This window comes from Lithobates pipiens, unplaced genomic scaffold (genome assembly GCF_037356315.1).
Source record: "Lithobates pipiens isolate NorthernLeopardFrog02 unplaced genomic scaffold, aLitPip1_a1.2 Scaffold_3, whole genome shotgun sequence".
NCBI lineage: Eukaryota > Metazoa > Chordata > Amphibia > Anura > Ranidae > Lithobates > Lithobates pipiens.
In genome coordinates this window covers 148269112-148279298 of record NW_027507790.1, presented here as the reverse complement: position 1 = coordinate 148279298, position 10187 = coordinate 148269112, and positions in this window count along the sequence as shown.

The following is a 10187-nucleotide window of genomic DNA, read 5'->3' as shown; positions in this document are numbered from 1 at the left end:
CAGCTACTTCCCCGCATGGGTAAACTAACACCCAGCACTATCTACCTATGCAGTCAGGCCTGACTGATCTAGATGGAAGTCCAGTAAAACAATATTCGCTAGCAATCTTTCGGTGGTGCACTTGAAGAACAACTTTGTAATCCAAACGAATAATAAAGATAAAGCATCTGTCTTTAACCACTTGCTTACTGGGCACTTAAACCCCCCTCAGTCCCAGACCAATTTTCAGCTTTCAGCGCTGATGCACTTTGAGTGACAATTACGCGGTCATACAACACTGTACCCAAATGAAATTTTTATCATTTTTTTCCCACAAATAGAGCTTTCTTTTGGTGGTATTTAGTTACAGCTCGGAGTTTTATTTTTTGCTAAACAAACAAAAAAAGATGCAAAAAAAAAAAAAAAATCATGTTTTAATAGTTTGTTATAAAATTTTGCAAACGGGTAATTTTTCTCCTTCATTGAAGTGCGCTGATTAGGCGGCACTGATAGGCTGCATTGGTGGGCACTGATGGGCTGCATTGGTGGGCACTGATGGGCTGCATTGGTGGGCACTGATAGGCTGCACTGGTGGGCACTGATAGGCATAGTTAAGGCGGCACTAATAGGCACAGATAAGGCGGCACCGATGGGCACAGATAAGGCGGCACTGATGGGCAAAGATGGGCACAGATAAGATGGCACGGATGGGTGGCACGGATAAGTGGCACGGATGGGTGGCACGGATGGGCACTGATAGGTACCACAGATAGATGGGACTGATGGGCACTGATAGGTGGCACTGATAGGTGGCTCTGATAGGTGGCACTGCTGGGCACTGATGGGCGGCACTGCTGGGCACTGATGGGCGGCACTGCTGGGCACTGATGGGCGGCACTGGGGTGCAGCACCTTTGAGGCAGATTTTGGGTGGCACTGTGGGTGGCACTGCTGGGTGGCACTGTGGGCACTGCTGGGTGGCACTGTGGGCACTGCTGGGTGGCACTGTGGGCACTATGGGCACTGCTGGGTGGCACTGACAGGGGGGCACTTACTTTATTTCAGGATGGCACTGCGGGTGGCAGGTGGGCACTGGCAGGGGGCAGGTGTCCGCTTGAATTGCTGGCCGTGATCGGGACTGATGTCCCGAACACGGCCGCCGGCGATCGGCTTTTTTTTTTTCTCCTCGCGCTGTCAGCGCGAGGAGGAATACTAGCCGATTACCGGCTCCGTTTTATCACATGATCAGCTGTCATTGGCTGACAGCTGATCACGTGATAAGGGGTCGGGATCGACCCCTTACACGGATCGGTGATCAGGCGAGTCTCACGGACTCGCCGATCACAGAGCGCGCCGCGCGCGCCCCTCAGGGGGCGCGCAGGCCGCTCCTAACCGGGACGACGTCAATAGACGTAGTCCCGGCAATCTAGGTCCGCGCTAATGCCGTCATTCGGCAATAGCGCGGTACCCAAGTGGTTAAACAGCTCTCACCACCCGGACAAGTCCAAGTCCGGTTTCTCTGCCTTTTCGTCTAGGAACAGGAATCCACGACCTCCGAGTCTTCAATCCTTCTGGTGTACTGCAGCAAGGAATGAGAAAATGTCTCTCAGGTGCAACTAGGCTGGCAGAGAGCTCTTTGGAAAAGAGCACAAGGCCCAGGCTTCAGGCCTTGTCCCTCCAGAGTTCAGCACAGACCTCCTCTTGCTAGGAGAGAGGGGGGTGTCCAAAGAGAGCGAACTAGGCCTCTCCCCCTCCTTATATATCCTCCCCCATGAGTCTTTGAGGCATAACTCCAAACATCCTGGGAACCAGCGGGGTTCTGGGAACAGTAGTTTTATAGTCCTTAACCACTTGCCGACCGCCGCACGCCGATGTACGTCGGCAGAATGGCACGGGCAGGCATAAGCACGTACATGTACGTGATTTGCCTCCCGCGGGTCGGGGGCCCGATCGGGCCCCCGCCCGGTGCCTGCGGCGGTCGGTTTTCGTTCGGGAGCGATCCCGGACGAGGGGACGGCCATTCATTCATGGCCACCCCCTCGCGATCGCTCCCGACGAATGGAAATCCCCGGTGACATCACTTCCTCTCCTGTAATGTAAACACAGGAGAGGAAGTGATGTATTCTCTCCTCCGTGTCGGTATTTTTCGTTCCGACACGGAGGAGAGCGGATCAGTGAGTTGCACCAACACATCCCACACACAGTAGAACATGCCAGGCACACTCACACCCCCCCTTTACCCCCCGATCACCCCCCCAATTACCCCTGCCCCCCCAGTCACAGTGACACCAATGTCATTTTTTTTTTTTTTTTTTTTTTGCATTGGTGTCATTTGTGACTGTAATAACTGTTAGGGCAGTTAGGGTTAGCCCCCTTTAGTTCTAATGTACCCCCCTAACCCCCCCAATAAAGGTTTAACCCCGTGATCACCCCCCGTCGCCAGTGTCACTAAGGCTGGGTTCACATTGCAGCGGTTTATGAGAACGAATGTGATTCGCACCGCACTGCAGTGCAAATCACATCCGATCTCTGTGCGATTCGAGTTCAGCCATTCGCCGCACCCGCCGCACCCGCCACACCCGCCGCACCCGCCGCAAATTCGCACGGGACCCTTTTTTTGGCCCGCAGCAGAATCGGATCGCATGGGTGTTCACACCATGCGATCCGAGTTTGCAGATCGCACTGCGATATGCGAACTGATCTGGGGGTGTCAGTAACATTTCACTGACACTCCCAGCAGTTCGCATAGGGCAGTGTGAACTGCCGCCGGGAGGCATGCGATGCGGGAACCCGCCGCGGATTCGCGGCGTTTCCGCATCGCTCCAGTGTGAACCCAGCCTAATAAGCGATCATTTTTCTGATCGCCGTATTAGTGTCACAGGTGACGCTAGTTAGGCAGGTAGGTATTTAGGTTCGCCGCAGCTTTTTATAGCGCTAGGGACCCCCATATACTACCGCATAAAGCCCCCTGATTGCCCCCTAGTTAACCCTTTCACCAGTGATCACCATATAACTGTTACAGGTGACGCTGGTTGGTTAGTTATTTTTTTATAGTTTCAGGGCACCCGCCATTTATTACCTAATAAAGGTTTAACCCCCTGATCACCCGGCAGGTGTCATTTGTGACTAATAACTGTTAGGGCAGTTAGGGTTAGCCCCCTTTAGTTCTAAGGTACCCCCCTAACCCCCCCAATAAAGGTTTAACCCCGTGATCACCCCCCGTCGCCAGTGTCACTAAGGCTGGGTTCACATTGCAGCGGTTTATGAGAACGGATGTGATTCGCACCGCACTGCAGTGCAAATCACATCCGATCTCTGTGCGATTCGAGTTCAGCTATACAGATAGTATGGCTGAATTCGTGTCGCACCCGCCGCACCCGCCGCAAACTCGCACGGGACCCTTTTTTTGGTCCGCAGCAGAATCGGATCGCATGGGTGTTCACACCATGCGATCCAAGTTTGCAGATCGCACTGCGATATGCGAACTGATCTGGGGGTGTCATTAACATTTCACTGACACTCCCAGCAGTTCGCATAGGGCAGTGTGAACTGCCGCCGGGAGGCATGCGATGCGGGAACCCGCCGCGCATTCGTGGCGTTCCCGCATCGCTCCAGTGTGAACCCAGCCTAATAAGCGATCGTTTTTCTGATCGCTGTATTAGTGTCACAGGTGACGCTAGTTAGGCAGGTAGGTATTTAGGTTCGCCGCAGCTTTTTATAGCGCCAGGGACCCCCATATACTACCGCATAAAGCCCCCTGATTGCCCCCTAGTTAACCCTTTCACCAGTGATCACCATATAACTGTTACAGGTGACGCTGGTTGGTTAGTTATTTTTTTATAGTTTCAGGGCACCCGCCATTTATTACCTAGTCTCACTAGTGTACCCCTAAATTTAGGGGTGTCTACTTTCTAAAATGGGGTCATTTGGGGGGGGGGGTTTGTGCCATCTTGGCATTTTATGGCCTTCAAAACTGTAACGCCCTTAGAAAGCCTGAAGGCGGTGCTTGGTTTTTGGGGCCCCGTACGCGGCTAGGCTCCCAAAAAGTCCCACATATGTGGTATCCCCGTACTCAGGAGAAGCAGCAGAATTTATTTTGGGGTGTCATTTCACATATGCCCATGGCATGCGTGAGCAATATATCATTTAGTGACAACTTTGTGAAAAAAAAAAAAAGTTTGTAATTTTCCCGCAACTTGTGGCAAAATATAAAATATTCCATGGACTCAACATGCCTCTCAGCAAATAGCTTGGGGTGTCTACTTTCTAAAATGGGGTCATTTGTGGGGGTTTTGTGCCATCTTGGCATTTTATGGCCTTCAAAACTGTAATAGGTAGTGAGAAGTGAACTCAAAAAATTACGCCCTTAGAAAGCCTGAAGGCGGTGCTTGGTTTTCGGGGCCCCGTACGCGGCTAGGCTCCCAAAAAGTCCCACATATGTGGTATCCCCGTACTCAGGAGAAGCAGCAGAATTTATTTTGGGGTGTCATTTCACATATGCCCATGGCATGCATGAGCAATATATCATTTAGTGACAACTTTGTGAAAAAAAAAAAAAAAAAAAAAAAGTTTGTAATTTTCCCGCAACTTGTGGCAAAATATAAAATATTCCATGGACTCAACATGCCTCTCAGCAAATAGCTTGGGGTGTCTACTTTCTAAAATAGGGTCATTTGTGGGGGTTTTGTGCCATCTTGGCATTTTATGGCCTTCAAAACTGTAATAGGTAGTGAGGCGTGAAATCAAAAATTTACGCCCTTAGAAAGCCTGAAGGCGGTGCTTGGTTTTCGGGGCCCTGTACGCGGCTAGGCTCCCAAAAAGTCCCACATATGTGGTATCCCCGTACTCAGGAGAAGCAGCAGAATTTATTTTGGGGTGTCATTTCACATACGCCCATAGCATGTGTGAGCAATATATCATTTAGTGACAACTTTGTGTAAAAAAAAAAAAAAAATTTTTTTTTTGTCATTATTCAATCGCTTGAGGCAAAAAAATAAAATATTCAATGGGCTCAACATGCCTCTTATCAATTTCCTTAGGGGGTCTACTTTCCAAAATGGGGTCATTTGGGGGGGTTTTGTACTGCCCTGTCATTTTAGCACCTCAAGAAATGAGATAGGCAGTCGTAAACTAAAAGCTGCGTAAATTCCAGAAAACGTACCTTAGTTTGTAGATGTGACAACTTTTGCGCAAACCAATAAATATACAATTATTGACTTTTTTTTTACCAAAGACATGTGGCTGAATACATTTTGGCCTAAATGTATGACTAAAATTGAGTTTATTGGATTTTTCTAATAACAAAAAGTAGAAAATATCATTTTTTTTCAAAATTTGCGGTCTTTTTACGTTTATATCGCAAAAAATAAAAATCGCAGAGGCAATCAAATACCATCAAAAGAAAGCTCTATTTGTGGGAAGAAAAGGACGCAAATTTTGTTTGGGTACAACATTGCATGACCGCGCAATTACCAGTTAAAGCAGCGCAGTGCCAAAGTGTAAAAAGACCTCTGGTCATTTACCAGCAAAATGGTCCGGTCTGAAAGTGGTTAAAGAGACCCCGCTACACACTCCCCCCACTTAAACTCTTTGGTCCCCAAAGATAAGCTTTTAACACATATCCTGTACCAATTTTGAAAGTGCTTGGTATGATGTTGGTACAGGGAATTTCCACCAGAACTCAGAGGTGGGATTCCCTGTCCCACAGGTCACACTGACATGAGTGGCCTGCCTAACTGTGCCAGAGAGTGAGCTGGGGTTGCCCTCCACCAAATGGTCAGTGGAAGGATTGGAGCGTTCAGCACTTCTTCTAGCAGTCACAACAGAGTCCTCAGAGCTCTCCCCCATTTGAGAGTAGGTTAGCTTCTTGGGGGGTCTCACAACTCGGCGAGCTCTCTGTTCTCTTGGGACTTCAGGCTCTGGTGCCACAGGCTCTACTTCAGAAACACATTCTGACAGCATCACTGGTTCTGGAACATCGGTTCCTTCCTCTTCTGAGTAAATGCTAGGGATATCTTCCCAGCCTTCAGGCACACCACTAGATGGAATAAACTCTGTAAATTTTTGGGTTCAGTGTCCCATCCTGTGTATCCTCAGTAGGTGGGAGATCTATGGCAGAATTTCCTGGAGTTGATGAAGGCCACAGCCACTCAAGCTCTCCTCTTCCACCTTCACCTCGTTGGGAATCTTGTCCATCTCTAACCCAGGAGGTCTGAGACCGAGTGCTAGGTCCCGGGGTATCCAGAATGGAAACAGATTCAGGTGGATTTCTCACTGGAGGTATTCTGACTGCTTCAGTAAGCGGGAGCAAATGATCCCTGTGCCAAGTCTTCAAGGGCCCCACTTTCCCCTCTGGTTTTAGCTTATACACAGGCAATCCAGGTAGCTTTCTGCAAATGACATAGGGCTCCGATCTCCATCTATCAGCAAGCTTGTGCTTCCCAGGGATCCCCAGATTGCGTAGCAGTACACGGTCCCCAGGCTGCAGGTCTTGCACTCGAACCTTCAGATCGAAGTTCCTCTTGTTGCGGGCTCCCCTTTGGTCCAAAGCCGTCTGAGCTCGTTCATGGGCCACTTTCAAATTGTGTCTAAGTCGGTCCACATATCCCTTGTGGGAGGTAGCAGAGGCAAGGTCTAGGGAAATGCCAAAGGCCAGATCCACCGGCAATCTTGCTTCTCTCCCAAACATGAGCCGGTAGGGGGAGTAACCCGTCACATCACTTGTGGTGCAGTTGTAAGCGTGCACCAAAGCTGATATGTGTTGGCTCCAGTGTTGCTTCTTCTCTGTCTCTAGAGTTCCAAGCATGTTTAGTAAGGTCCGATTAAACCTCTCAGGTTGGGCATCTCCTTGTGGATGATAAGGTGTAGTCCTGGTCTTCTCTACTCCCAATGAGTCCAGTAGGTTCCGGATCAGACGACTCTCAAAGTCCCTACCTTGGTCTGAGTGGATTCTCTGTGGTAATCCATAGTGGACAAAGTATTTTTCCATGAGCACCTTGGCCACAGTGGAGGCCTTTTGGTCTTTGGTGGGGAAAGCCTGGGCATAACGGGTGAAATGATCGGTTACCACCAGAACATTTCCCAATCCACTCAAATCGGGTTCGAGGCAGAGAAAGTCAATGCACACCAGATCCATTGGACCCTGACTCTGTAGGTGGCCCATTGGGGCAGCTTGATGGGGTAGAGTCTTCCTCTGGATGCATCGTGCACAAGAACGGCAATATTCCTCCACTTCTGCCCTCATACAGGGCCAATAGAACCGGCTTCTGACAAGCTGGAAAGTTCTCTCCGCCCCTAGATGGCCATGCTGGTCATGTAAGGCAATTAGTACCGTCTCTCTGTGCTTCTCTGGGAGAAACAACTGCCACTTATCTTCTGAGTTATCAGAGGGGCCCCTTCGGTAGACCACTCCCTGATGTACTTGTAGCTTATCCAACTCTTTCCTCAGCAGGCGAGCCTCCTTGGAAGGGTGATGTCGAAGTCCCTCTGGATTCTCGTTCTCCAAAGCTTCAAGGACCAATCTCCCCATGGGGTCTTCCAATTGGTCATAGCTCAGCTCCTTTTTAGACAGCTTTGGCAGGAGTTCCTCTGCTAGTTGAGTTACCCCACAGTAGGGTTGAGGGACTCCCACTGCGGTGACTCCTATCTCCTCTGCTCTGGGGCCCCCTCTTGCTTGAAACTCAGCACCCTGACAGAGTGCTCGCACTCCTTCCGGTGCTACCTGGGTCCAGTCTTCCCAGTCATTGACCATGACATGAGATCTTCGGGACAGGGCATCTGCATCCCTATTTCCAGCCCCTGGTCTGTACTTTAGACTGAAGTTGAATCCGGATAATGCAGCCAACCATCTGTGTCCGGTTGCATCTAACTTTGCAGTAGTGAAGAGGTAGGTCAGAGGATTGTTATCTGTCTTTACGGTAAACTCCGCCCCATAGAGATAGTCCTTCAGTTTGTCTACTACTGCCCATTTGAGGGCCAAGAACTCCAATTTATGAGTGGGGTAGTTCTTCTCCGAGGGAGTCAGGCTCCGGCTCACATAGGCCACTGGTCGTAGCTGCTCTTCATACTCTTGATAGAGCACTCCGCCTAGGCCCTCATGACTGGCATCGACATGTAGCTCATATGGTCTGGTGGGGTCGGCATAGGCCAGGACTGGGGCCGTGGTAAGGCTCCTCTTCAAGGTTCGGAAAGCCTCTTCACACCTTGGGTTCCACTGATCTTGAACCGACTCACCGGCCCTCCTAGGTCCCAAGCCATCCTCTTCTTCTTCAGTCTTGAGCAATTCGTTTAGTGGCTTGGCAATCCGGGCAAACCCATCCACAAATCTTCTATAATAGGAGCAGAACCCCAAGAAAGATCTGAGCTCTGTGACTGTTGTCGGTCTTGGCCAAGAGGTAACTGCCTCCAACTTCTCAGGGTCTGTAGCCACTCCCCTTTCAGACACTATGTGTCCCAGATAGTTCACAGAGGATTGGTAAAACCGGCACTTCTCGGGAGAAAGCTTGAGTCCCTCTTCGCTGAGTCTTCTCAACACCTTCTCCAACCTGGCCTCATGTTCTTCCAAAGTCTTCCCGAAGACAATGACATCGTCCAAGTACACAAGGACTTCTATGAGGTTCATGTCTCCAACGGTCTTCTCCATGAGGCGTTGAAAGGTAGCAGGGGCTCCAGACAGGCCCTGAGGCATTCTTTTGAATTCGAAGAATCCCACTGGGGTTATGAAAGCGGTCTTCATTCGGTCTTCCTGGTGCATGGGGATTTGGTAGTACCCACTCTTGAGGTCCATTACACTGAACCACTTGGCACCAGCCAAACTCTGTAGGGCATCCTCTATTCTCGGTGTGGTATACTGGTCAGGGATGGTCCTCCTGTTGAGAGTCCTGTAGTCAATACAAAGCCTCAACGACCCATTCTTTTTCCTGACCACCACTATGGGGGAGGCATAGGTACTTCTAGACTCCTGAATCACACCAGTCTTCTTCAACTCCGCAAGCTGCTCCCTCAGATCCTCCAGGTCAGCTAGAGGGACCCGCCTAACCCTTTCCCTGAAGGGTTTGTCTTCTTGGAGGCGGATTTGGTGGGTGGCACTCCTAGCACATCCCACATCAAACTCATCCTTTGAGAAAATCCTCTCCCATCTAGTCAGCTGGGCCTTGGCTCTCTCCTTCCAGGCTCCAGGTAGGTCCGGGTTCTTCATGGAAAGTTTCTCCCAAACATCTCCTCCTTCACCCGTTCCTTTTACTTCTGACCAGCTGACTGGGGCCGCAGGACTCACCTGCCCCAACAGCATCCTGGCAGGGATCTCTATGGGTCTCTCCGTAGGGTTTCTCACACTCACTGGGACTCTTCCTCGAGCCTTCTTCAGGGCCTTGATTGAAATCACTTCCGGTATCACTTCCAGGCCTGAGTGGTCCTCCCTTGGATCGGATTCCAGCATGACAAAGGGGCCAGGCTGCTCCCAGGTAAGCTTCACCGTGGCCCTGAGGCAGGCTACCTCTCCGGGCTGCAGCACCACTCCCTCTCTCCCAAGTCTCCACACCTTCCCTATCCCCTCTCCTGGGGTCTTCTGCTCTAGGACCAACCATTGGTAGGCTGTCTTCAGCATGGGATGGATATTGGGATCTTGATGGTTTCTCGTCTCCACTAGAGGGGTCAGAAGTCTTCGCACCAGATCCGTATTGGTCCCTATGATGAGGGACATCTTGCTGGCCCCGGGCGGTCTAGGACACACAACTGCCAGGGTGTCAAACACCTCTGTTTTCCCCGCCACAGAGGGATCGAAGGTCAGCTTTATGGGCAGGTAACCATCGTAGGGGAAACTCTGAGCTCCCAGGCCCCATATCTCCAGCTCTTCTATCTTCTGTATAGGCAAATGGCTCAAGTGCCTATCATAGAAGTCTCTGTACAACAAAGTCACTTGAGCTCCAGTGTCCAGGAGGGCCTTCGTGTAGACTCCTTCCACCTGGATGGAGACAGTGGGGGACGGGCCGACCAATTCTTCTGGGTAGGGCCGGGTTGAGGCCACCCTCTTCTGGGGACCCGTCTTCATCCAGTTGGTTTTAGACTTTATTCTTTTTCGAGCCTGGTATGCATTGACCCTCCCCACAGTAATGGGACTACAAACCCGCTGAGGGATGTTATTGTCTCTTATTTGTAGGCATTCCTTCTGAGGGGTCTGGTTTTCTCTCTCTCTCTTCCTTCTATTCAGTT